Here is a 25,216-nt window from a genome sequence, read left to right on the forward strand (position 1 = left end):
ACACGATAAACCGGAAATCTTGATTTCCGAATTCTTTTCAATGGCTAGACATAGTGAGTTTCCCATATGATAGGTGTGACAGAACAGAAGTTTCTGTAGTGTAGTGGTCATCACGTTTGCCTAACACGCAAAAGGTCCCAGGCTCGAAAACCTGGCAGAAACAGTAGTTTTAGGTTGATGTTTTTACTATAGTTTGATTTGCTAATAATCGTGGCAGGTTCTCCTGACTGCTCACTTCCTTTCAAAGGACACGGGTGGATCTTGAGCTGTGCATGTTGTGATGGTCAGAACCAGTCATCTAACTTGTCCTAATTGAACCTTGTTTTTCTTCTGAGATGTGTCCGTAGCATTGTCCGCCAGAGGGTTATGGACAAACAGTAAGCAATCCTTAGACCTACAGTTTTCATGGCATTAAGCACTCTGGTAAAACAAGTGTAGCTCCACCGATGAACCGGAAATCTTGATCTCCAGAACCTTTTTTTCATTGCCTAGACATAGTGAGTCATCCGTCATGCAGAGAGCCAAACATGAAGTTTCTGTAGTGTAGTGGTCATCACGTTTGCCTCACACGCAAAAGGCCCCAGGTTCGAAACCTGGCAGAAACAGTGGTTTAGATCATGGTTGACTATAGCTTCATTTGATAAAAATCGCGGCAAGTTCTCCTGACTGCTCACTTCCCTTCAAAGAAATGCTGATGGATCTTGAGCTGTGCCAGGTTGTAGATGGGAAGAACCCAGTCATCTAACTTGTCTTAATTGAACCTTGGTTGCTTCTGAGATGTGTCCTTAGCATTGTCCGCCAGAGGGTTATTGACAGAACAACTAACCCCTTCTTCACAGAGGGACACCTAGTTTAAGGTTTTCCATTACATTCTTTTTAGGAAAAATTTGGTTGTTGCATTTACCCTGCCATAGACTGGTGACCTGTCCAGGGTGAACCCCCGCCTCTCGCCCAGTTGACAGCTGGAGATAGGCACCAGCACCCCTCGCAACCCCCATAGGGATAAGCGTGTTAGAAAGTGGATGGATGGATGGCTGGATGGATGGTTGCTGCATTAGGTTAATTCAACCTTATATGGTGATATTGCAAGAATCCTGGATGGAGGATAAGTAGATTCCTTTCAACCAATCATTCCTGACAAACAGTAAGCAATCCTTAGACCTACAGTAAATGGCATAAAGCACTTGGTAAAACAAAGAATAGCTCCACAACGATAAACCGGAAATCTTGATTTCCCGAATTCTTTTCAATGGCTAGACATAGTGAGTTTCCCATAATGATAGGTGTGACAGAACAGGAAGTTTCTGTAGTGTAGTGGTCATCACGTTTGCCTAACACGCAAAAGGTCCCAGTCTCGAAACCTGGCAGAAACAGTAGTTTTAGGTTGATGTTTTACTATAGTTTGATTTGCTAATAATCGTGGCAGGTTCTCCTGACTGCTCACTTCCTTTCAAAGGACACGGGGTGGATCTTGAGCTGTGCCATGTTGTGATGGTCAGAACCCAGTCACTACTTGTCCTAATTGAACCTTGTTTTCTTCTGAGGATGTGTCCGTAGCATTGTCCCAGAGGGTTATGGACAAAACAGTAAGCAATCCTTAGACTACAGTTTCATGGCATTAAGCACTTGGTAAAAACAAAGTGTAGCCTCCACACGATGAACCGGAAATCTTGATCTCCAGAACTTTTTTCATTGCCCTAGACATAGTGAAGTCATCCGTCATGCAGAGAGCCAAAATGAAGTTTCTGTAGTGTAGTGGTCATCACGTTTGCCTCACACACGCAAAAGGCCCAAGGTTCGAAACCTGGCAGAAAACAGTGATTTTAGATCATGGTTGACTATAGCTTGATTTGATAAAAATCGCGGCAAGTTCTCCTGACTGCTCACTTCCCTTCAAAGAATGCTGATGGATCTTGAGCTGTGCCATGTTGTAATGGGAAGAACCCCAGTCATCTAACTTGTCTTAATTGAACCTTGGTTGCTTCTGAGATGTGTCCTTAGCATTGTCCGCCAGAGGGTTATTGACAGAACAACTAACCCTTCTTCACAGAGGGACACCTAGTTTAAGGTTTTCCATTAACATTCTTTTTAGGAAAAATTTGGTTGTTGCATTTACCCTGCCATAGACTGGTGACCTGTCCAGGGTGAACCCCCGCCTCTCGCCCAGTTGACAGCTGGAGATAGGCACCAGCACCCCTCGCAACCCCCATAGGGATAAGCGTGTTAGAAAGTGGATGGATGGATGGCTGGATGGATGGTTGCTGCATTAGGTTAATTCAACCTTATATGGTGATATTGCAAGAATCCTGGATGGAGGATAAGTAGATTCCTTTCAACCAATCATTCCTGACAAACAGTAAGCAATCCTTAGACCTACAGTAAATGGCATAAAGCACTTGGTAAAACAAAGAATAGCTCCACACGATAAACCGGAAATCTTGATTTCCCGAATTCTTTTTCAATGGCTAGACATAGTGAGTTTCCCATAATGATAGGTGTGACAGAACAGGAAGTTTCTGTAGTGTAGTGGTCATCACGTTTGCCTAACACGCAAAAGGTCCCAGGCTCGAAACCTGGCAGAAACAGTAGTTTTAGGTTGATGTTTTTACTATAGTTTGATTTGCTAATAATCGTGGCAGGTTCTCCTGACTGCTCACTTCCTTTCAAAGGACACGGGTGGATCTTGAGCTGTGCCATGTTGTGATGGTCAGAACCCAGTCATCTAACTTGTCCTAATTGAACCTTGTTTTTCTTCTGAGATGTGTCCGTAGCATTGTCCGCCAGAGGGTTATGGACAAAACAGTAAGCAATCCTTAGACCTACAGTTTCATGGCATTAAGCACTTGGTAAAACAAAGTGTAGCTCCACACGATGAACCGGAAATCTTGATCTCCAGAACCTTTTTTCATTGCCTAGACATAGTGAGTCATCCGTCATGCAGAGAGCCAAACATGAAGTTTCTGTAGTGTAGTGGTCATCACGTTTGCCTCACACGCAAAAGGCCCCAGGTTCGAAACCTGGCAGAAACAGTGGTTTTAGATCATGGTTGACTATAGCTTGATTTGATAAAAATCGCGGCAAGTTCTCCTGACTGCTCACTTCCCTTCAAAGAATGCTGATGGATCTTGAGCTGTGCCATGTTGTAATGGGAAGAACCCAGTCATCTAACTTGTCTTAATTGAACCTTGGTTGCTTCTGAGATGTGTCCTTAGCATTGTCCGCCAGAGGGTTATTGACAGAACAACTAACCCTTCTTCACAGAGGGACACCTAGTTTAAGGTTTTCCATTAACATTCTTTTTAGGAAAAATTTGGTTGTTGCATTTACCCTGCCATAGACTGGTGACCTGTCCAGGGTGAACCCCCGCCTCTCGCCCAGTTGACAGCTGGAGATAGGCACCAGCACCCCTCGCAACCCCCATAGGGATAAGCGTGTTAGAAAGTGGATGGATGGATGGCTGGATGGATGGTTGCTGCATTAGGTTAATTCAACCTTATATGGTGATATTGCAAGAATCCTGGATGGAGGATAAGTAGATTCCTTTCAACCAATCATTCCTGACAAACAGTAAGCAATCCTTAGACCTACAGTAAATGGCATAAAGCACTTGGTAAAACAAAGAATAGCTCCACACGATAAACCGGAAATCTTGATTTCCCGAATTCTTTTTCAATGGCTAGACATAGTGAGTTTCCCATAATGATAGGTGTGACAGAACAGGAAGTTTCTGTAGTGTAGTGGTCATCACGTTTGCCTAACACGCAAAAGGTCCCAGGCTCGAAACCTGGCAGAAACAGTAGTTTTAGGTTGATGTTTTACTATAGTTTGATTTGGTAATAATCGTGGCAGGTTCTCCTGACTGCTCACTTCCTTTCAAAGGACACGGGTGGATCTTGAGCTGTGCCATGTTGTGATGGTCAGAACCCAGTCATCTAACTTGTCCTAATTGAACCTTGTTTTCTTCTGAGATGTGTCCGTAGCATTGTCCGCCAGAGGGTTATGGACAAAACAGTAAGCAATCCTTAGACCTACAGTTTCATGGCATTAAGCACTTGGTAAAACAAAGTGTAGCTCCACACGATGAACCGGAAATCTTGATCTCCAGAACCTTTTTTCATTGCCTAGACATAGTGAGTCATCCGTCATGCAGAGAGCCAAACATGAAGTTTCTGTAGTGTAGTGGTCATCACGTTTGCCTCACACGCAAAAGGCCCCAGGTTCGAAACCTGGCAGAAACAGTGGTTTTAGATCATGGTTGACTATAGCTTGATTTGATAAAAATCGCGGCAAGTTCTCCTGACTGCTCACTTCCCTTCAAAGAATGCTGATGGATCTTGAGCTGTGCCATGTTGTAATGGGAAGAACCCAGTCATCTAACTTGTCTTAATTGAACCTTGGTTGCTTCTGAGATGTGTCCTTAGCATTGTCCGCCAGAGGGTTATTGACAGAACAACTAACCCTTCTTCACAGAGGGACACCTAGTTTAAGGTTTTCCATTAACATTCTTTTTAGGAAAAATTTGGTTGTTGCATTTACCCTGCCATAGACTGGTGACCTGTCCAGGGTGAACCCCCGCCTCTCGCCCATTGACAGCTGGAGATAGGCACCAGCACCCCTCGCAACCCCCATAGGGATAAGCGTGTTAGAAAGTGGATGGATGGATGGCTGGATGGATGGTTGCTGCATTAGGTTAATTCAACCTTATATGGTGATATTGCAAGAATCCTGGATGGAGGATAAGTAGATTCCTTTCAACCAATCATTCCTGACAAACAGTAAGCAATCCTTAGACCTACAGTAAATGGCATAAAGCACTTGGTAAAACAAAGAATAGCTCCACACGATAAACCGGAAATCTTGATTTCCCGAATTCTTTTTCAATGGCTAGACATAGTGAGTTTCCCATAATGATAGGTGTGACAGAACAGGAAGTTTCTGTAGTGTAGTGGTCATCACGTTTGCCTAACACGCAAAAGGTCCCAGGCTCGAAACCTGGCAGAAACAGTAGTTTTAGGTTGATGTTTTACTATAGTTTGATTTGGTAATAATCGTGGCAGGTTCTCCTGACTGCTCACTTCCTTTCAAAGGACACGGGTGGATCTTGAGCTGTGCCATGTTGTGATGGTCAGAACCCAGTCATCTAACTTGTCCTAATTGAACCTTGTTTTCTTCTGAGATGTGTCCGTAGCATTGTCCGCCAGAGGGTTATGGACAAAACAGTAAGCAATCCTTAGACCTACAGTTTCATGGCATTAAGCACTTGGTAAAACAAAGTGTAGCTCCACACGATGAACCGGAAATCTTGATCTCCAGAACCTTTTTTCATTGCCTAGACATAGTGAGTCATCCGTCATGCAGAGAGCCAAACATGAAGTTTCTGTAGTGTAGTGGTCATCACGTTTGCCTCACACGCAAAAGGCCCCAGGTTCGAAACCTGGCAGAAACAGTGGTTTTAGATCATGGTTGACTATAGCTTGATTTGATAAAAATCGCGGCAAGTTCTCCTGACTGCTCACTTCCCTTCAAAGAATGCTGATGGATCTTGAGCTGTGCCATGTTGTAATGGGAAGAACCCAGTCATCTAACTTGTCTTAATTGAACCTTGGTTGCTTCTGAGATGTGTCCTTAGCATTGTCCGCCAGAGGGTTATTGACAGAACAACTAACCCTTCTTCACAGAGGGACACCTAGTTTAAGGTTTTCCATTAACATTCTTTTTAGGAAAAATTTGGTTGTTGCATTTACCCTGCCATAGACTGGTGACCTGTCCAGGGTGAACCCCCCGCCTCTCGCCCATTGACAGCTGGAGATAGGCACCAGCACCCCTCGCAACCCCCATAGGGATAAGCGTGTTAGAAAGTGGATGGATGGATGGCTGGATGGATGGTTGCTGCATTAGGTTAATTCAACCTTATATGGTGATATTGCAAGAATCCTGGATGGAGGATAAGTAGATTCCTTTCAACCAATCATTCCTGACAAACAGTAAGCAATCCTTAGACCTACAGTAAATGGCATAAAGCACTTGGTAAAACAAAGAATAGCTCCACACGATAAACCGGAAATCTTGATTTCCCGAATTCTTTTTCAATGGCTAGACATAGTGAGTTTCCCATAATGATAGGTGTGACAGAACAGGAAGTTTCTGTAGTGTAGTGGTCATCACGTTTGCCTAACACGCAAAAGGTCCCAGGCTCGAAACCTGGCAGAAACAGTAGTTTTAGGTTGATGTTTTACTATAGTTTGATTTGGTAATAATCGTGGCAGGTTCTCCTGACTGCTCACTTCCTTTCAAAGGACACGGGTGGATCTTGAGCTGTGCCATGTTGTGATGGTCAGAACCCAGTCATCTAACTTGTCCTAATTGAACCTTGTTTTCTTCTGAGATGTGTCCGTAGCATTGTCCGCCAGAGGGTTATGGACAAAACAGTAAGCAATCCTTAGACCTACAGTTTCATGGCATTAAGCACTTGGTAAAACAAAGTGTAGCTCCACACGATGAACCGGAAATCTTGATCTCCAGAACCTTTTTTCATTGCCTAGACATAGTGAGTCATCCGTCATGCAGAGAGCCAAACATGAAGTTTCTGTAGTGTAGTGGTCATCACGTTTGCCTCACACGCAAAAGGCCCCAGGTTCGAAACCTGGCAGAAACAGTGGTTTTAGATCATGGTTGACTATAGCTTGATTTGATAAAAATCGCGGCAAGTTCTCCTGACTGCTCACTTCCCTTCAAAGAATGCTGATGGATCTTGAGCTGTGCCATGTTGTAATGGGAAGAACCCAGTCATCTAACTTGTCTTAATTGAACCTTGGTTGCTTCTGAGATGTGTCCTTAGCATTGTCCGCCAGAGGGTTATTGACAGAACAACTAACCCTTCTTCACAGAGGGACACCTAGTTTAAGGTTTTCCATTAACATTCTTTTTAGGAAAAATTTGGTTGTTGCATTTACCCTGCCATAGACTGGTGACCTGTCCAGGGTGAACCCCCGCCTCTCGCCCGTTGACAGCTGGAGATAGGCACCAGCACCCCTCGCAACCCCCATAGGGATAAGCGTGTTAGAAAGTGGATGGATGGATGGCTGGATGGATGGTTGCTGCATTAGGTTAATTCAACCTTATATGGTGATATTGCAAGAATCCTGGATGGAGGATAAGTAGATTCCTTTCAACCAATCATTCCTGACAAACAGTAAGCAATCCTTAGACCTACAGTAAATGGCATAAAGCACTTGGTAAAACAAAGAATAGCTCCACACGATAAACCGGAAATCTTGATTTCCCGAATTCTTTTTCAATGGCTAGACATAGTGAGTTTCCCATAATGATAGGTGTGACAGAACAGGAAGTTTCTGTAGTGTAGTGGTCATCACGTTTGCCTAACACGCAAAAGGTCCCAGGCTCGAAACCTGGCAGAAACAGTAGTTTTAGGTTGATGTTTTACTATAGTTTGATTTGGTAATAATCGTGGCAGGTTCTCCTGACTGCTCACTTCCTTTCAAAGGACACGGGTGGATCTTGAGCTGTGCCATGTTGTGATGGTCAGAACCCAGTCATCTAACTTGTCCTAATTGAACCTTGTTTTCTTCTGAGATGTGTCCGTAGCATTGTCCGCCAGAGGGTTATGGACAAAACAGTAAGCAATCCTTAGACCTACAGTTTCATGGCATTAAGCACTTGGTAAAACAAAGTGTAGCTCCACACGATGAACCGGAAATCTTGATCTCCAGAACCTTTTTTCATTGCCTAGACATAGTGAGTCATCCGTCATGCAGAGAGCCAAACATGAAGTTTCTGTAGTGTAGTGGTCATCACGTTTGCCTCACACGCAAAAGGCCCCAGGTTCGAAACCTGGCAGAAACAGTGGTTTTAGATCATGGTTGACTATAGCTTGATTTGATAAAAATCGCGGCAAGTTCTCCTGACTGCTCACTTCCCTTCAAAGAATGCTGATGGATCTTGAGCTGTGCCATGTTGTAATGGGAAGAACCCAGTCATCTAACTTGTCTTAATTGAACCTTGGTTGCTTCTGAGATGTGTCCTTAGCATTGTCCGCCAGAGGGTTATTGACAGAACAACTAACCCTTCTTCACAGAGGGACACCTAGTTTAAGGTTTTCCATTAACATTCTTTTTAGGAAAAATTTGGTTGTTGCATTTACCCTGCCATAGACTGGTGACCTGTCCAGGGTGAACCCCCGCCTCTCGCCCTTGACAGCTGGAGATAGGCACCAGCACCCCTCGCAACCCCCATAGGGATAAGCGTGTTAGAAAGTGGATGGATGGATGGCTGGATGGATGGTTGCTGCATTAGGTTAATTCAACCTTATATGGTGATATTGCAAGAATCCTGGATGGAGGATAAGTAGATTCCTTTCAACCAATCATTCCTGACAAACAGTAAGCAATCCTTAGACCTACAGTAAATGGCATAAAGCACTTGGTAAAACAAAGAATAGCTCCACACGATAAACCGGAAATCTTGATTTCCCGAATTCTTTTTCAATGGCTAGACATAGTGAGTTTCCCATAATGATAGGTGTGACAGAACAGGAAGTTTCTGTAGTGTAGTGGTCATCACGTTTGCCTAACACGCAAAAGGTCCCAGGCTCGAAACCTGGCAGAAACAGTAGTTTTAGGTTGATGTTTTACTATAGTTTGATTTGGCTAATAATCGTGGCAGGTTCTCCTGACTGCTCACTTCCTTTCAAAGGACACGGGTGGATCTTGAGCTGTGCCATGTTGTGATGGTCAGAACCCAGTCATCTAACTTGTCCTAATTGAACCTTGTTTTCTTCTGAGATGTGTCCGTAGCATTGTCCGCCAGAGGGTTATGGACAAAACAGTAAGCAATCCTTAGACCTACAGTTTCATGGCATTAAGCACTTGGTAAAACAAAGTGTAGCTCCACACGATGAACCGGAAATCTTGATCTCCAGAACCTTTTTTCATTGCCTAGACATAGTGAGTCATCCGTCATGCAGAGAGCCAAACATGAAGTTTCTGTAGTGTAGTGGTCATCACGTTTGCCTCACACGCAAAAGGCCCCAGGTTCGAAACCTGGCAGAAACAGTGGTTTTAGATCATGGTTGACTATAGCTTGATTTGATAAAAATCGCGGCAAGTTCTCCTGACTGCTCACTTCCCTTCAAAGAATGCTGATGGATCTTGAGCTGTGCCATGTTGTAATGGGAAGAACCCAGTCATCTAACTTGTCTTAATTGAACCTTGGTTGCTTCTGAGATGTGTCCTTAGCATTGTCCGCCAGAGGGTTATTGACAGAACAACTAACCCTTCTTCACAGAGGGACACCTAGTTTAAGGTTTTCCATTAACATTCTTTTTAGGAAAAATTTGGTTGTTGCATTTACCCTGCCATAGACTGGTGACCTGTCCAGGGTGAACCCCCGCCTCTCGCCCGTTGACAGCTGGAGATAGGCACCAGCACCCCTCGCAACCCCCATAGGGATAAGCGTGTTAGAAAGTGGATGGATGGATGGCTGGATGGATGGTTGCTGCATTAGGTTAATTCAACCTTATATGGTGATATTGCAAGAATCCTGGATGGAGGATAAGTAGATTCCTTTCAACCAATCATTCCTGACAAACAGTAAGCAATCCTTAGACCTACAGTAAATGGCATAAAGCACTTGGTAAAACAAAGAATAGCTCCACACGATAAACCGGAAATCTTGATTTCCCGAATTCTTTTTCAATGGCTAGACATAGTGAGTTTCCCATAATGATAGGTGTGACAGAACAGGAAGTTTCTGTAGTGTAGTGGTCATCACGTTTGCCTAACACGCAAAAGGTCCCAGGCTCGAAACCTGGCAGAAACAGTAGTTTTAGGTTGATGTTTTACTATAGTTTGATTTGGTAATAATCGTGGCAGGTTCTCCTGACTGCTCACTTCCTTTCAAAGGACACGGGTGGATCTTGAGCTGTGCCATGTTGTGATGGTCAGAACCCAGTCATCTAACTTGTCCTAATTGAACCTTGTTTTCTTCTGAGATGTGTCCGTAGCATTGTCCGCCAGAGGGTTATGGACAAAACAGTAAGCAATCCTTAGACCTACAGTTTCATGGCATTAAGCACTTGGTAAAACAAAGTGTAGCTCCACACGATGAACTGGAAATCTTGATCTCCAGAACCTTTTTTCATTGCCTAGACATAGTGAGTCATCCGTCATGCAGAGAGCCAAAAATGAAGTTTCTGTAGTGTAGTGGTCATCACGTTTGCCTCACACGCAAAAGGCCCCAGGTTCGAAACCTGGCAGAAACAGTGGTTTTAGATCATGGTTGACTATAGCTTGATTTGATAAAAATCGCGGCAAGTTCTCCTGACTGCTCACTTCCCTTCAAAGAATGCTGATGGATCTTGAGCTGTGCCATGTTGTAATGGGAAGAACCCAGTCATCTAACTTGTCTTAATTGAACCTTGGTTGCTTCTGAGATGTGTCCTTAGCATTGTCCGCCAGAGGGTTATTGACAGAACAACTAACCCTTCTTCACAGAGGGACACCTAGTTTAAGGTTTTCCATTAACATTCTTTTTAGGAAAAATTTGGTTGTTGCATTTACCCTGCCATAGACTGGTGACCTGTCCAGGGTGAACCCCCGCCTCTCGCCCATTGACAGCTGGAGATAGGCACCAGCACCCCTCGCAACCCCCATAGGGATAAGCGTGTTAGAAAGTGGATGGATGGATGGCTGGATGGATGGTTGCTGCATTAGGTTAATTCAACCTTATATGGTGATATTGCAAGAATCCTGGATGGAGGATAAGTAGATTCCTTTCAACCAATCATTCCTGACAAACAGTAAGCAATCCTTAGACCTACAGTAAATGGCATAAAGCACTTGGTAAAACAAAGAATAGCTCCACACGATAAACCGGAAATCTTGATTTCCCGAATTCTTTTTCAATGGCTAGACATAGTGAGTTTCCCATAATGATAGGTGTGACAGAACAGGAAGTTTCTGTAGTGTAGTGGTCATCACGTTTGCCTAACACGCAAAAGGTCCCAGGCTCGAAACCTGGCAGAAACAGTAGTTTTAGGTTGATGTTTTACTATAGTTTGATTTGCTAATAATCGTGGCAGGTTCTCCTGACTGCTCACTTCCTTTCAAAGGACACGGGTGGATCTTGAGCTGTGCCATGTTGTGATGGTCAGAACCCAGTCATCTAACTTGTCCTAATTGAACCTTGTTTTCTTCTGAGATGTGTCCGTAGCATTGTCCGCCAGAGGGTTATGGACAAAACAGTAAGCAATCCTTAGACCTACAGTTTCATGGCATTAAGCACTTGGTAAAACAAAGTGTAGCTCCACACGATGAACCGGAAATCTTGATCTCCAGAACCTTTTTACATTGCCTAGACATAGTGAGTCATCCGTCATGCAGAGAGCCAAACATGAAGTTTCTGTAGTGTAGTGGTCATCACGTTTGCCTCACACGCAAAAGGCCCCAGGTTCGAAACCTGGCAGAAACAGTGGTTTTAGATCATGGTTGACTATAGCTTGATTTGATAAAAATCGCGGCAAGTTCTCCTGACTGCTCACTTCCCTTCAAAGAATGCTGATGGATCTTGAGCTGTGCCATGTTGTAATGGGAAGAACCCAGTCATCTAACTTGTCTTAATTGAACCTTGGTTGCTTCTGAGATGTGTCCTTAGCATTGTCCGCCAGAGGGTTATTGACAGAACAACTAACCCTTCTTCACAGAGGGACACCTAGTTTAAGGTTTTCCATTAACATTCTTTTTAGGAAAAATTTGGTTGTTGCATTTACCCTGCCATAGACTGGTGACCTGTCCAGGGTGAACCCCCCGCCTCTCGCCCGTTGACAGCTGGAGATAGGCACCAGCACCCCTCGCAACCCCCATAGGGATAAGCGTGTTAGAAAGTGGATGGATGGATGGCTGGATGGATGGTTGCTGCATTAGGTTAATTCAACCTTATATGGTGATATTGCAAGAATCCTGGATGGAGGATAAGTAGATTCCTTTCAACCAATCATTCCTGACAAACAGTAAGCAATCCTTAGACCTACAGTAAATGGCATAAAGCACTTGGTAAAACAAAGAATAGCTCCACACGATAAACCGGAAATCTTGATTTCCCGAATTCTTTTTCAATGGCTAGACATAGTGAGTTTCCCATAATGATAGGTGTGACAGAACAGGAAGTTTCTGTAGTGTAGTGGTCATCACGTTTGCCTAACACGCAAAAGGTCCCAGGCTCGAAACCTGGCAGAAACAGCAGTTTTAGGTTGATGTTTTACTATAGTTTGATTTGGTAATAATCGTGGCAGGTTCTCCTGACTGCTCACTTCCTTTCAAAGGACACGGGTGGATCTTGAGCTGTGCCATGTATGGGAGTTCGGGTCATTTTGACCTTTTTTCCCTGGCTCTCGCCGATGGAAGTAAGAGGAAACATCTGTTTAACTGGACGGTTCCAAAATATGTCAAGTAGCGGAATTAATCGCTCTGTTGTTGTACTTTTCGTGATAAACACTTCCCAGAATTTAAGCCCTGTTGCCAATTGACGTCAATAGCGTGTAACGCACACACACCAATGGAGACACACAGACACTTGTGTTTAACGCACACACATTATGAGCCTTTAAAGTGACGACCATTGTATTTGAATGTCAGAATTCGCTCCGGAAACCCGTTTTGTACGTTTCTAGGCATAATAAAGACGAATTCTCGTTGTTAAGACAAAGGAACGCCATTTTCTCTGAGTCTTTCTTTCTTTTTATAAGGTTAATAGTTAAGTAATTCTCCCACAAAATTGGTGACCCCGACGTGATAGGAAAAAAGGGAGTTTTTGCCTTCCCGGACAGACGGCTTGGGTTCCCCCGCACGGACCTGGCCCCTCCGCGCTGGGGTGGAGGAGAGAGGACAGAGGTGAGTGAAAATACATTTTTTACTGCTCTGTCTTCGGCTCTCTCTGCTTGTTAGCGATGAATCTGCCGCCTGTGTAATTTGAAGTGGGAAGAGCGTTGTTTGTGATTGATTGACAGACGGGAGTGGTCGTTCCTTTGGCTTGACATCTATTTGGTATTTTTCTACGTAGAAAAATAAGTTGTCTTAAAAATATCAAAAGATTTGGAATGATATTTGCTTCCTCCACAGTTGGGCACACATGACAACTTAAAGAAGTGATTGGTTACTCCCAGCCGCTTTTATCGGATGTCCCGTCAAATATGACGTTAGAAGCGACGGCGTATAAGAAATGAATCGGACCAGTACGGGTCTTTGCTGAAGTTTTTCTAATATACATAACTTTTTAGAATCAAAGAGATCATTTCTGAAAGAATTGATCTTATAAATGTTCGGTTGGTCGGAGTCTTTAGGGCGCGGCCCTGTTAATGTAAGCGCTTGAAAAAAGAATAAGGCAGTTCTCGGATCATTCCATGCGTGGAACTCCGATGAAAATGTGGCCTTAACAGAGTTGACTGCAGTCTGTTTTTGGTTGAGTACTCCAGGTTTAGGCAAACGAGGTTAAAGCCTCCTATCAAATTTGAAGCAAAGAGGCCTTGCTGGTGCACGTGAAGTATAAACGTTTATTTTTAACTTTTTTTTTTTTTTTGCTCTGGGTCCCATAAAAAAAACCTGATTTAAATTCTCTGTGCGCACAGTTAAAATCCAGGAACATTGAACATTTGGACCATTAAGAAAACAAACAATAAGTTTCCCGGGAGAGTGAGAGTGAAAGGAAAACATGAGAATGATGAGAAGTTATGATTGAGAATGACTGATTGTGTTGTGGTGTGTCAGACGTCTATGTGTGATTATAAAAGATGAGAGCTCTATTGTGTGACTAAAATGCATGGGTGGTTGCTTTGCTCTGTTTTTTGTCTTTAATTCAAAGTCCCACTGTCCGAGGTAAAGTTTGCCTAGGTTGATAAGGTAAAGTGCTTGGAAACTTCTATTTTTTGTAAGAAATCTTGGTGGACCAAAGTGTATATTTATCTAAGCTGTTGTGTTGACATGATGTGGGTGCAGATACTTTGTGCTTGAAGGTTGGATAATTGTGCAAGAGATTTTTCGGGTGCGAAAACTTTTGGCAATAAGATCTGCAAACTTCTTTGGTTTCTCCTTTCTGCTTGTCAGTGGAGAGAGAAAAACAGCAGGCTGAGTTATTTTTAGCCATCAGTGACCAGTGACCGGTGCCAAATTCCTCAGCCCCCACCGAAAGGAAAATCTTACACACACTAAGTTCGCACACACAGCTCAGCAGGCAGAGCAGAGCAGGAAACACACATACAGCTCTACGCAGGCAGGAGAACCGCACACACATAGCTGTCCCGAGCCAAGACCCCTCCCTCACGGAAAGCACACACACATTTGAGAAAAGGCAGTTCAGACTGCAGAGTTTTTCTTTTTTCTGCGAAGAGAAGTTAACCCAGCAGAACCTGTTAGTACTAGTTTTTCTTAACTTGGCCTAACGAAACTAATACAGAATAAAATGGCAAACATTCCAATTGTTGTCATAGGATTAAAGAACCCCGAAATTGCGTCAAAAATTCAAAAGATTTCAAAGAAATGGAGCAAACGGACGGAACGTTTAACTTCCCCGTGGCCAGAACAGGGCAGTTTTGATACAGCTCTTTGTGAGCAAATGGAGGTCAGAATTCTGGACTACAAAGCGAACAGCAATACAAAGAAAAGAAAAGATAAACGTGACCTCGAGCTGAAGATTTTAAACCTTTTTAAAACGGAAGGAGAGGCTTATAGACGAGCTTTAAAGCAAAAATATATGGAGATGAAACAGCAATCTGTAAATGATAAGGCAGAAAAAACTGCTGGAATTTACCCGACACTTTCCGGAACTGTCAATTTAATGGGAGATTTCCATTACAAGAACAAAGATTCTCTGATTTTAGATGAGATGAGAGAAGGAGATAAAACTGGAGAGGAGTCTACATCACATAAAGAGATTATGACTAAAGCCTCACACATCAGTGTTACAGATGCAGGAGGGTCACCTCACCAAAAAGATCCCGCCCTAGCAAACATGTATTCGTCTGTGCATAAGTCAGGATCTCCAGCTGTCTCAGTTGCAACCCATAAGAATAATGAGGGCCCAATAAACTCAGATTCCCCTGTATATGCAGACAATTTAGCACCAACGCACTGCAGCACAACAAAAAAGTTAATATCTGATGAGGTCAGAAGGTCGTTGACCTTGAAACCGATGGGTGGGATAGACTGTTATGCTGACTATGCTGGCAAGCAAAAGGGTGATTCATTTTGGATAAACCTAGATCACGAAGGGATAGATCTGAAAAGAGAAATTGACCGCACGATAATTGAACAATTGGAACACGAAATTGAGGAAGAATCCATAAGACAAAATATTGTGCCAGGAAATCCTAGTGAGCTCTCAGTGGAAAACCAACTAATAGCAGAAAAACAGGCATTACAAAATCCTGGAGCAGGAGCACAAGCCACTACTAGAAGGAGAAGTGATTTTAATTTAAGGTATCGTCCCAACGCACATTCACCTCAGAGAGACACCAATGTTAAACAATTACCAATATTAGTAAAAGGTAATGTCGCGAACTACGTCCCGTGGGCCAGTCAAGATCTTGTCGGAGTGGTCGCAAAATTGCCAGACATTAACGAGGGTGCCAGTAAGTGGATAAAGGTGTTTGAAGAGTTAAATGTGGGGAAAATGTTGGCTATTGGGGATCTAAAGGCTGTCCTTGCACAGTGCATGGGAACACATACCATGGAAAACGTCTTGAAGGAACGTTTTGCGTGGATGCTCCAGCAGAGAGCAGATGGAATCGGATTCAATTTATTTCGCACAGCAATGTGGGAAGTACTCCGAAAGGAATTTCCAACGAAAATTGATCCGAAAGCCTTAAAAGCGAATCCCATTGATGCCACAGAAAACCCAGCAACTTACATCGCAAATGAGATGAAAAGATGGAAGCAAGAAACGGAGGAGGAAATTGATAAGAGCCCTGTGTTGACAACTCTGTTCCGGAACTCCATCGTTGAAGCAATGCCGGCTTCAGTGAGAAGCAAGTTAGAAGACGTGGTGGCTCTGACGTCAATGCCCCATAGAGAGTTCCGTGACCATGTGATACATGCAGTTGAGAAACACAGAAGAGAGGAGATGAAGATTGCAGAACAAGATAAAAACGTTCAGAGAAAATTGGCACAAATGCAGCTTGGAGAACTGACAGGAAAAAACAAAGCCAAGACTCAAGCCATAATGATTAATACGACTGAACATGTGGCACCACCACCCCAAGGATTTTCAGAACCTGTACCTGATGTGGCAAATCAGGCACAAAGGAGTTTTCCAGCTCCTCAATCAACCCAGCTGCAACATCCGGTGGTGAATGTCTATCCTCAAGCATTTAACTCACAGCCATACGGACTTCGCGGACGACAACAAAGAGGTTCCGCCTGGACTAACAGAGGCAGGTCTGGTGCACCTGGAATAATGGGAGCATGTTGGACATGCAATGAACTTGGACATCGTGCCGAGCATTGCCCAAGAGGCAACAGCACCTACAGAAGGCAATCGCGTGGCCGGTTCCGTCCAGGTCTGACAAGACGCCCTGTAAACCCACCAAATTTTGGTTACTAGGGGTGCCCAGAGAACCTTACAGGGGAGAACCAGTGCCCGATCGTAAGCGAGGGTGCTGAAAATGAACCAATGTTAAAATTCTAATTGAAGAAAAAGAAACACCAATGCTGGTCGATACAGGAGCAGCTTACACGTGTGTAAGTCCAAATTATGCAAAGCACCTCCCCATGTCTAATAAATTCATTTCAACAGTAGGGTTCTCGGGAACAAGACAGTTAATACAAATGACAGCTCCTGTACGACTGGCAACTGATGAAGATGAGATAAGAATACCCATTCTTGTCTCTGACCAAACACCAATTAACCTGTTGGGAAGAGATGCATTATGTAGGATGAAATTAAAAATTTGGTGTTCTCCTCAGGGTTTGTATGTTGAATAAAACAGGTTTGGATTTTCAAATGTACATGCAAACACATGAAGCTAATGTTTATTGGCTAGGAGACATTTCAGGCCCAGTTGAAAGTGTAGTCACTAACTGGGGCCGATACATTAAAGCTCAAATTCCAGAAGCCAGAAAACCTTTTCTAGATTACCACTGCACCATGTTCTATGACATTTCAAAGAGCAAGGAGTTTGAAGAAAAATGGGACAGTTCTACAAAAAATAAAACTGTTAATCTTGAAACACAATGCATTGTTATTGGTAACCAAGGTGCAGCTTTAAATGTGAAACAAAATGATTTCATTTCAGAGTGGTACAATGTTTCAGAATCAGTACCACACATTACATTGTTTGTAAATAAAGGATTTCATGCAAAAGATCTGGGACCAATGATGAAACTTGCAACTGAGACAACATGGGAAGACACAGACAATCCATCAATTTCACAATCATGTGATGGAACAATGATCAAGATCTTATGTGAAACAACAATGACAGCAAAACCACAAGTTGTGACAGTGCCTGTTGATCCTAAAGATCAGTCTGAGGAAGATGGTTCCTCTGAAGATCAACCATTTATGCAGGACATGCTAAAACATGTCTCTGAGCACTTATGGTCTAAACACGACACAGATGTGGGCTTAGTAAAATCTGCAGAGCCGGTGTCAGTTCAAATAAAACCAAATGCACAGTTTCCTTTTCGCCAGCAATACCCATTGAAACCAGAAGCAGAACGAGGCATCCAGAAAACTATTGATGGACTGATGCAAGCAGGTGTGCTGGTGGAAGTAGAAAGTCAATGCAACACTCCAATTTTTCCAGTTCTGAAAGCAGACAAAAACAAATACCGTCTTGTTCATGACTTAAGAGAAATAAACAAGATAATAGTAGATGCAGAATCGGACGTGCCAAATCCAAACACTCTCTTAAATTCAATACCAACTGAAGCTCGTTTCTTTACCGTTATTGACCTCTGTTCAGCGTTTTTCAGCATTCCGCTATCAGAAGAGTCACAACATTTATATTCGCATTTACCTACAGAGGTAAAAAACTCAGTTATACCCGATTGCCTCAAGGGTTTAAACTCAGTCCGCACATATTTAATCAAGTGCTAAAAAATGATTTGGAAGGACTCAATTTAACTGGAACTGTGTTACAGTATGTGGACGATTTGTTAATCTGCGGAAACACACTAAATGACTGTCATCAGGACTCAATCAAAGTTCTACAAAGATTAGCAGAGGGAGGACACAAGGTCTCCAAACAAAAACTACAATATTGTCAACCACAGTAGATTATTTAGGAAGACAAATATCACAAGGAACAGTTGGCATTTCACCTTCTCACTGGAAGGTGTCAGCAAAGCTCCAAGTCCGCGGACAGTCGGCGAAATGAATGACATTTTTAGGAATGACAGGATTCAATGCAGACTGGATTGAGAACTATGCGGAAAAAAACAGCACCGCTTAGGGAACTCATAAAAGAGACAGGAAACCAGTCGTTGAAAGCAGTGTTAAAATGGACAACTGAAGCTAAAGTAGCCTTTGAAACACTAAAACAGGAAATGCAAATGGCACCAAACTTTGGCATTGCCAGACTACGATAAAGTATTTTACCTGAATGTGGCCAACAGAAAAAACATGTACGTGTCAGCTGTACTAATGCAAGAAACCTGTGTAGGGACGACGGAAGCAAGCCATTGCTTATTACAGCACTAACTAGACAATGTGGCCCAAGGCTGGCCACCATGTTATCAAAGTCTAGCAGCAGTCTACTACGCTTATGAAAAAGCATCAACCATAACAATGGGTTATCCGATAATAATACGGACCCACCACAAAAATCACAGAACTGATAAATCAAGGAAAGTTTGTGATGACTCAGGCAAGATGTTTTACAGTACATGCCACTTTTAACATATCCAGACGTCACTGTGCAAAAGGCACAACAAACAACCCTGCTGACATGGTACCTCTAGACTGTGAAGGAGAACCACATGAGTGTCTTGCAGAAACAATGAAATACACGAGACTAAGACCCGATTTAGAGTCAACTCCGATAGTGAAACGCGGAAGTCACTTACTTTGTCGACGGGTCATGTTTCAGAGATCATCTTGGAAACCATGCAGGTTATGCTGTGGTTAAACAAGTAGGAGACAACTTTGTAACAGTCAAAGCAGAAAAATGCGAGCAACCATGCTCAGCTCAAAAAGCAGAACTAAAAGCACTGACAGAAGCGTGCAAACTAGCAAAAGGAAAAGTAGCAAACATATTCACAGACTCGGCTTATGCCCATGGGGTGTGTTATCTGTTGCTGCTGTTTGGAAACAAAGAGGTTTCAAAAGAGCAGACGGTAGTCCAGTACTACATCAAGAACAGCTAAAAGAGCTGATTGCATCGATGATGCTGCCATCAAGATTGGCAGTGATTAAATGCAACGCCCATCGTAAAGGTAATGATTTAGTCATTAAAGGGAACAACGCCGCAGATGAGGCAGCAAAACTAGCGTCTAAGTGCCAGATGGCTATCTTGGCACCAGTGGTCACCTTGAACCAATGGTGACACCAGAAGACATCATTCTGATGCAGCAGGAGGCAGGTGCGAGTGAGCATGCTCTCTGGGCGCAGAGAGGTGCGATGATGAGTGAAAGTGGGTTGTGGAGATCACAAAGTGACATTTAGTTGCACCAGTAGCATTGCTGACAATGTTGATCTCAGATGCTCATGGTTTGGATCACTGTAGTAGAGGGAAAGTGATGGAGAAGTTGAAAAGGCAAGGTTATTGGTCACCTTACATGCAAGCAATGGTGGATGAAAATCTTGAGTCAATGTGAAATATGTGCAGAAAACAATGTTCGTAAAGGCATAAAATCACCGATTGGTCACATTCCGGTCCCTGAGGGACCTTTAAACATCTTGTGATAGATTATGTTGACATATAAAGCCAGTACAAGGGAAAAGGTACATGCTGGTTGTGATCGATCGATTCAGCCGATGGGTTGAAGCAGTCCCATCAAAGACATTGGGAGCTGATACAGTGATTAAGTTTCTGACAAGAGAGGTGATTCCGAGATTTGGCATTCCATCAGAAATCAGCTCAGATAACGGTTCAGCATTTATCCAAAAGGTGTTGAAAGGTGTCTTGTTAAAAGCTAGGAATTAAACACGCCTTGGAGCAGTTTATCACCCCAGAGTCAGGGTATTGTTGAGAGAATAATGGGACTTTGAAAGCTAGCTGAATAAAATCTGTGCTTCTACTAACTGAACTGGATTGATGCTTTGCCGCTTGCGCTAATGAGCTAATCGCATGCAGTTGCAGCCCGCAGCACACATTTAAAACCCCGCATGAAATGCTAACAGGCAGAACAATGCCAGTGCCCGAATGGAGGCTTCCATTCAAAGGCCCGGCACTTGAGCAGCTACAAACAGAGTTGAAAGCATATATGGATCAACTAACTGCTATCCATAGAGCTATCTATCTGCAGGAAAAAGCCAGAAGTTCCTGTCCAGAGACGGTGGTGAAGAGACCAGTCGAACCAGGAGACCTGGTGTACGTGAAGGTGTTCAGACGAAAATGGAACTGCTCGAGAATGGGATGACCCTTTGAGGTCAAACGAGCGACCGCAACCGCCGTCCAAGTTCAGGGGAGTGATACGTGGTATCATTTGACTCATTGTACTAAAGTACACGCCAGAGACACTGTGAAGCCAGACAGTGCAAAGACAGACACTGTGAAGCCAGACATTGGGAAAAAGTGTGACAGACGATTTGCAGCAATGAGACTAGTATTAATGACATTTCACCTGTGGATGTTGGCAGAAGTGGTGAACCTAACGACAGCGAGGCCGGAGATGAACTCTCACAGCCTGCAGCCAGAGCCACAGCAATCAGCTTAACGTCAGCTCAACCACGAGAGAAAGCAAACGAGTAATGTGGGTCGAGACAGTCGACGTCCAACCATGAACTGTGGGACTTCGGTCTATAAAGGGAAATCCACCTTTGTAGAACAAGATAAGTACAACACAACGTTAATAGGTTTGAACAAGTACACACCAGTGTTTTTGCCAGCTGAACTAAAGTTAACGACTCATCTAGGTCTTAGAGAACAATTAAGAGTAAAAACAAAAAGAATGCGTAAGAAAAGAAAGACCCATGCTGAATTCAAATGGAAAGCAACATAACCGATACAGAATTTCATACAGAATTAGATACAGAATTTGAGGTAAATGTCTATTACAATACCAGGAAATTATGCGGAAAAAGTGTTAAACAGGAATATAAAGTGTATGGGGCAGACCAGTGTTCAATCCTTTTATACATTAAGGACGATGGTTTTGTTGCGTAGAAGTAAGAATAGAGTCCCATTGGAATCCTGAGGACAATTACAAATATGACTTAACAATAAAGAATCCAGGTAATGGTAAAGGAGGTACACGAAATGGTGATTTAGAGCGAATAGGAGACAAGGAGATGATTGCTACAGTTCAAATTGTTAATGATCAAATTAGGATTTCATGTTGAACCAGACAGTGATAAATATGATTTGGTTGAAGAAACGTCATTATCTCTAGATTGTTGAAAAGGTGACAGACGAAGGATGTGTAATTCGCATGCTATGTGAGCCATCATTAATCTAGTATAAATCAAGAAAACATTAATTGTAAAATGACTGTTAAGATTGCAAATTGTGGATGGATTATTGAAGCAGATGTTATAGCCTTCCGGTATTGACAAAACATACGAGTTGAAATTTGAAGATATCACTTAAGTGAAAAGTTGATTCATCTATATTATGGAACTTACCGAAAAAAGAGGCTTTACCAAAAGAAATCTTTGTTTCCCCCCCACAAACATGGGCTTCTACAACTACTGTAGAAGTGAAAAAATTACTGTCCCAAGTGCACATGTGACTTTACCTACTTCAGTCACCAAATCAGGACCCAAATAAACCGACAACCTAACGGTTAAGACATTAACATTACATCAGCATCTACAATCTTAACTCACATACAAAGTTCAAAAATAACGATAAAACTAAAAAGGTATATACAAATCAAAAGGAAGTGCAACCTACAGAGGTTGATACAATTTAGAAAATGCAAAACCTACGGTGCCTCGACTGAAAAAGCATAACCAACCTAACCTCCAACAACCGCCCACGACTAAGCAAATCCACGACAATAGTTTCAAACTGCAGTAGAACCCAAAACAGCAGTAGTTTCAAGTACATTTAATCCACAAAGGAGTTTAAAAAGTACTAAACCTTCATTAACAAGATTAATTACAACGTCCTTCTCCTGGTGTGACTTCGTCAAACCAGGACAAAACCAATATTAGAATTCACAGAACGGATCCAAAACAGTATGGATGCTCTAAAAGAAGGATGTGAGGATTTCCTGAAGGTTTAGATCATTTTATGAAAAACGCAATCCAAAGTAGCTATACCAAGAGCACTAATAAACTACAGGATATTAAATGGCACGGAATCAGACCAAGGGGAGATCCTTTATGGCAAAGGCCTTACATAATACATGGTATCACAGCATGGTATACTGTCAGGGAGTAACTAAAAATGATTGCTTAGTCTACTGTTGCTCCGGGAGCAGTACCTATGGTTATTGATAAAAATATTGATCAAAAAATCGTGCAGTTCTGGCAGCGTAAAAAGGTAGCAATGTGAGTTCATGTCAAGGGAAGACCCAGTCATCTAATTGTCTTAATTGAACCTTGGTTGCTTCTGAGATTGTTAGCATTGTCCGCCAGAGGGTTACAGAAACAACTAACCCTTCTTCAGAAAAGGTTTAAGGGTATTAACATTCTTTTAGGAAAAATTGGTGTTGCATTTACCCTGCCATAGACTGGTGACCTGTCCAGGGTGAACCCCCGCCTCTCGATTTGACATAGATATGACCAGCAACCCTCGAATGCCCGTTAGTGGATGTTGGAGGCTGGATGGATTGATGGAGGTTTGCCACATTAAAATGTATGCAATATTGGATGAATCTTGGTGATTCCTGCATGGAGGATAAGTAGATTCCTTTCAACCAATCATTCCTGACAAACAGTAAGCAATCCTTAGACCTACAGTAAATGGCATAAAGCACTTGGTAAAACAAAGAATAGCTCCACACGATAAACCGGAAATCTTGATTTCCCGAATTCTTTTCAATGGCTAGACATAGTGAGTTTCCCATAATGATAGGTGTGACAGAACAGGAAGTTTCTGTAGTGTCGTGGTCATCACGTTTGCCTAACACGCAAAAGGTCCCAGGCTCGAAACCTGGCAGAAAACAGTAGTTTTAGGTTGATGTTTTACTATAGTTTTGATTTGCTAATAATCGTGGCAGGTTCTCCTGACTGCTCACTTCCTTTCAAAGGACACGGGTGGATCTTGAGCTGTGGCCATGTTGTGATGGTCAGAACCCAGTCATCTAACTTGTCCTAATTGAACCTTGTTTTCTTCTGAGATGTGTCCGTAGCATTGTCCGCCAGAGGGTTATGGACAAAACAGTAAGCAATCCTTAGACCTACAGTTTCATGGCATTAAGCACTTGGTAAAACAAAGTGTAGCTCCACACGATGAACCGGAAATCTTGATCTCCAGAACCTTTTTTCATTGCCTAGACATAGTGAGTCATCCGTCATGCAGAGAGCCAAAAATGAAGTTTCTGTAGTGTTTTGGTCATCACGTTTGCCTCACACGCAAAAGGCCCCAGGTTCGAAACCTGGCAGAAACAGTGGTTTTAGATCATGGTTGACTATAGCTTGATTTGATAAAAATCGCGGCAAGTTCTCCTGACTGCTCACTTCCCTTCAAAGAATGCTGATGGATCTTGAGCTGTGCCATGTTGTAATGGGAAGAACCCAGTCATCTAACTTGTCTTAATTGAACCTTGGTTGCTTCTGAGATGTGTCCTTAGCATTGTCCGCCAGAGGGTTATTGACAGAACAACTAACCCTTCTTCACAGAGGGACACCTAGTTTAAGGTTTTCCATTAACATTCTTTTTAGGAAAAATTTGGTTGTTGCATTTACCCTGCCATAGACTGGTGACCTGTCCAGGGTGAACCCCCGCCTCTCGCCCGTTGACAGCTGGAGATAGGCACCAGCACCCCTCGCAACCCCCATAGGGATAAGCGTGTTAGAAAGTGGATGGATGGATGGCTGGATGGATGGATGGTTGCTGCATTAGGTTAATTCAACCTTATATGGTGATATTGCAAGAATCCTGGATGGAGGATAAGTAGATTCCTTTCAACCAATCATTCCTGACAAACAGTAAGCAATCCTTAGACCTACAGTAAATGGCATAAAGCACTTGGTAAACAAAGAATAGCTCCACACGATAAACCGGAAATCTTGATTTCCCGAATTCTTTTTCAATGGCTAGACATAGTGAGTTTCCCATAATGATAGGTGTGACAGAACAGGAAGTTTCTGTAGTGTAGTGGTCATCACGTTTGCCTAACACGCAAAAGGTCCCAGTCTCGAAACCTGGCATTAACAGTAGTTTTAGGTTGATGTTTTACTATAGTTTGATTTGCTAATAATCGTGGCAGGTTCTCCTAACTGCTCACTTCCTTTCAAAGGACACGGGTGGATCTTGAGCTGTGCCATGTTGTGATGGTCAGAACCCAGTCATCTAACTTGTCCTAATTGAACCTTGTTTTCTTCTGAGATGTGTCCGTAGCATTGTCCGCCAGAGGGTTATGGACAAAACAGTAAGCAATCCTTAGACTTACAGTTTCATGGCATTAAGCACTTGGTAAAACAAAGTGTAGCTCCACACGATGAACCGGAAATCTTGATCTCCAGAACCTTTTTTCATTGCCTAGACATAGTGAGTCATCCGTCATGCAGAGAGCCAAAAATGAAGTTTCTGTAGTGTAGTGGTCATCACGTTTGCCTCACACGCAAAAGGCCCAAGGTTCGAAACCTGGCAGAAACAGTGATTTTAGATCATGGTTGACTATAGCTTGATTTGATAAAAATCGCGGCAAGTTCTCCTGACTGCTCACTTCCCTTCAAAGAATGCTGATGGATCTTGAGCTGTGCCATGTTGTAATGGGAAGAACCCAGTCATCTAACTTGTCTTAATTGAACCTTGGTTGCTTCTGAGATGTGTCCTTAGCATTGTCCGCCAGAGGGTTATTGACAGAACAACTAACCCTTCTTCACAGAGGGACACCTAGTTTAAGGTTTTCCATTAACATTCTTTTTAGGAAAA

General features: G+C 42.9%; 23 non-coding genes across 23 annotated transcripts; all 23 read left to right on the forward strand.

Annotated features, from left to right (window-relative positions):
• Positions 1-89: 89 nt before the first annotated feature.
• trnav-aac lies at positions 90-163 on the forward strand. Its single transcript has one exon. It is a non-coding gene; the product is annotated as a tRNA-Val (tRNA).
• Positions 164-532: 369 nt separating this feature from the next.
• On the forward strand, positions 533-605 carry trnav-cac. Its single transcript has one exon. It is a non-coding gene; the product is annotated as a tRNA-Val (tRNA).
• Positions 606-1,300: 695 nt separating this feature from the next.
• Positions 1,301-1,373, forward strand: trnav-aac. Its single transcript has one exon. It is a non-coding gene; the product is annotated as a tRNA-Val (tRNA).
• A 368-nt stretch (positions 1,374-1,741) lies between these two features.
• On the forward strand, positions 1,742-1,817 carry trnav-cac. The gene has a single exon. It is a non-coding gene; the product is annotated as a tRNA-Val (tRNA).
• Positions 1,818-2,512: 695 nt separating this feature from the next.
• Positions 2,513-2,585, forward strand: trnav-aac. Its single transcript has one exon. It is a non-coding gene; the product is annotated as a tRNA-Val (tRNA).
• Positions 2,586-2,956: 371 nt separating this feature from the next.
• Positions 2,957-3,029, forward strand: trnav-cac. The gene has a single exon. It is a non-coding gene; the product is annotated as a tRNA-Val (tRNA).
• A 694-nt stretch (positions 3,030-3,723) lies between these two features.
• On the forward strand, positions 3,724-3,796 carry trnav-aac. Its single transcript has one exon. It is a non-coding gene; the product is annotated as a tRNA-Val (tRNA).
• A 369-nt stretch (positions 3,797-4,165) lies between these two features.
• On the forward strand, positions 4,166-4,238 carry trnav-cac. Its single transcript has one exon. It is a non-coding gene; the product is annotated as a tRNA-Val (tRNA).
• Positions 4,239-4,931: 693 nt separating this feature from the next.
• Positions 4,932-5,004, forward strand: trnav-aac. The gene has a single exon. It is a non-coding gene; the product is annotated as a tRNA-Val (tRNA).
• Positions 5,005-5,373: 369 nt separating this feature from the next.
• On the forward strand, positions 5,374-5,446 carry trnav-cac. Its single transcript has one exon. It is a non-coding gene; the product is annotated as a tRNA-Val (tRNA).
• Positions 5,447-6,140: 694 nt separating this feature from the next.
• trnav-aac lies at positions 6,141-6,213 on the forward strand. Its single transcript has one exon. It is a non-coding gene; the product is annotated as a tRNA-Val (tRNA).
• A 369-nt stretch (positions 6,214-6,582) lies between these two features.
• On the forward strand, positions 6,583-6,655 carry trnav-cac. Its single transcript has one exon. It is a non-coding gene; the product is annotated as a tRNA-Val (tRNA).
• Positions 6,656-7,348: 693 nt separating this feature from the next.
• Positions 7,349-7,421, forward strand: trnav-aac. The gene has a single exon. It is a non-coding gene; the product is annotated as a tRNA-Val (tRNA).
• Positions 7,422-7,790: 369 nt separating this feature from the next.
• trnav-cac lies at positions 7,791-7,863 on the forward strand. Its single transcript has one exon. It is a non-coding gene; the product is annotated as a tRNA-Val (tRNA).
• Positions 7,864-8,555: 692 nt separating this feature from the next.
• trnav-aac lies at positions 8,556-8,628 on the forward strand. The gene has a single exon. It is a non-coding gene; the product is annotated as a tRNA-Val (tRNA).
• Positions 8,629-8,998: 370 nt separating this feature from the next.
• Positions 8,999-9,071, forward strand: trnav-cac. Its single transcript has one exon. It is a non-coding gene; the product is annotated as a tRNA-Val (tRNA).
• A 693-nt stretch (positions 9,072-9,764) lies between these two features.
• Positions 9,765-9,837, forward strand: trnav-aac. The gene has a single exon. It is a non-coding gene; the product is annotated as a tRNA-Val (tRNA).
• A 369-nt stretch (positions 9,838-10,206) lies between these two features.
• Positions 10,207-10,279, forward strand: trnav-cac. Its single transcript has one exon. It is a non-coding gene; the product is annotated as a tRNA-Val (tRNA).
• A 693-nt stretch (positions 10,280-10,972) lies between these two features.
• Positions 10,973-11,045, forward strand: trnav-aac. Its single transcript has one exon. It is a non-coding gene; the product is annotated as a tRNA-Val (tRNA).
• Positions 11,046-11,414: 369 nt separating this feature from the next.
• Positions 11,415-11,487, forward strand: trnav-cac. The gene has a single exon. It is a non-coding gene; the product is annotated as a tRNA-Val (tRNA).
• A 694-nt stretch (positions 11,488-12,181) lies between these two features.
• On the forward strand, positions 12,182-12,254 carry trnav-aac. Its single transcript has one exon. It is a non-coding gene; the product is annotated as a tRNA-Val (tRNA).
• An 11,399-nt stretch (positions 12,255-23,653) lies between these two features.
• trnav-cac lies at positions 23,654-23,726 on the forward strand. The gene has a single exon. It is a non-coding gene; the product is annotated as a tRNA-Val (tRNA).
• Positions 23,727-24,864: 1,138 nt separating this feature from the next.
• Positions 24,865-24,937, forward strand: trnav-cac. The gene has a single exon. It is a non-coding gene; the product is annotated as a tRNA-Val (tRNA).
• The last annotated feature ends 279 nt before the right edge of the window (positions 24,938-25,216 follow it).

The sequence above is a fragment of the Fundulus heteroclitus genome, unplaced genomic scaffold (assembly GCF_011125445.2).
Source record: "Fundulus heteroclitus isolate FHET01 unplaced genomic scaffold, MU-UCD_Fhet_4.1 scaffold_805, whole genome shotgun sequence".
NCBI classification, from domain to species: domain Eukaryota; kingdom Metazoa; phylum Chordata; class Actinopteri; order Cyprinodontiformes; family Fundulidae; genus Fundulus; species Fundulus heteroclitus.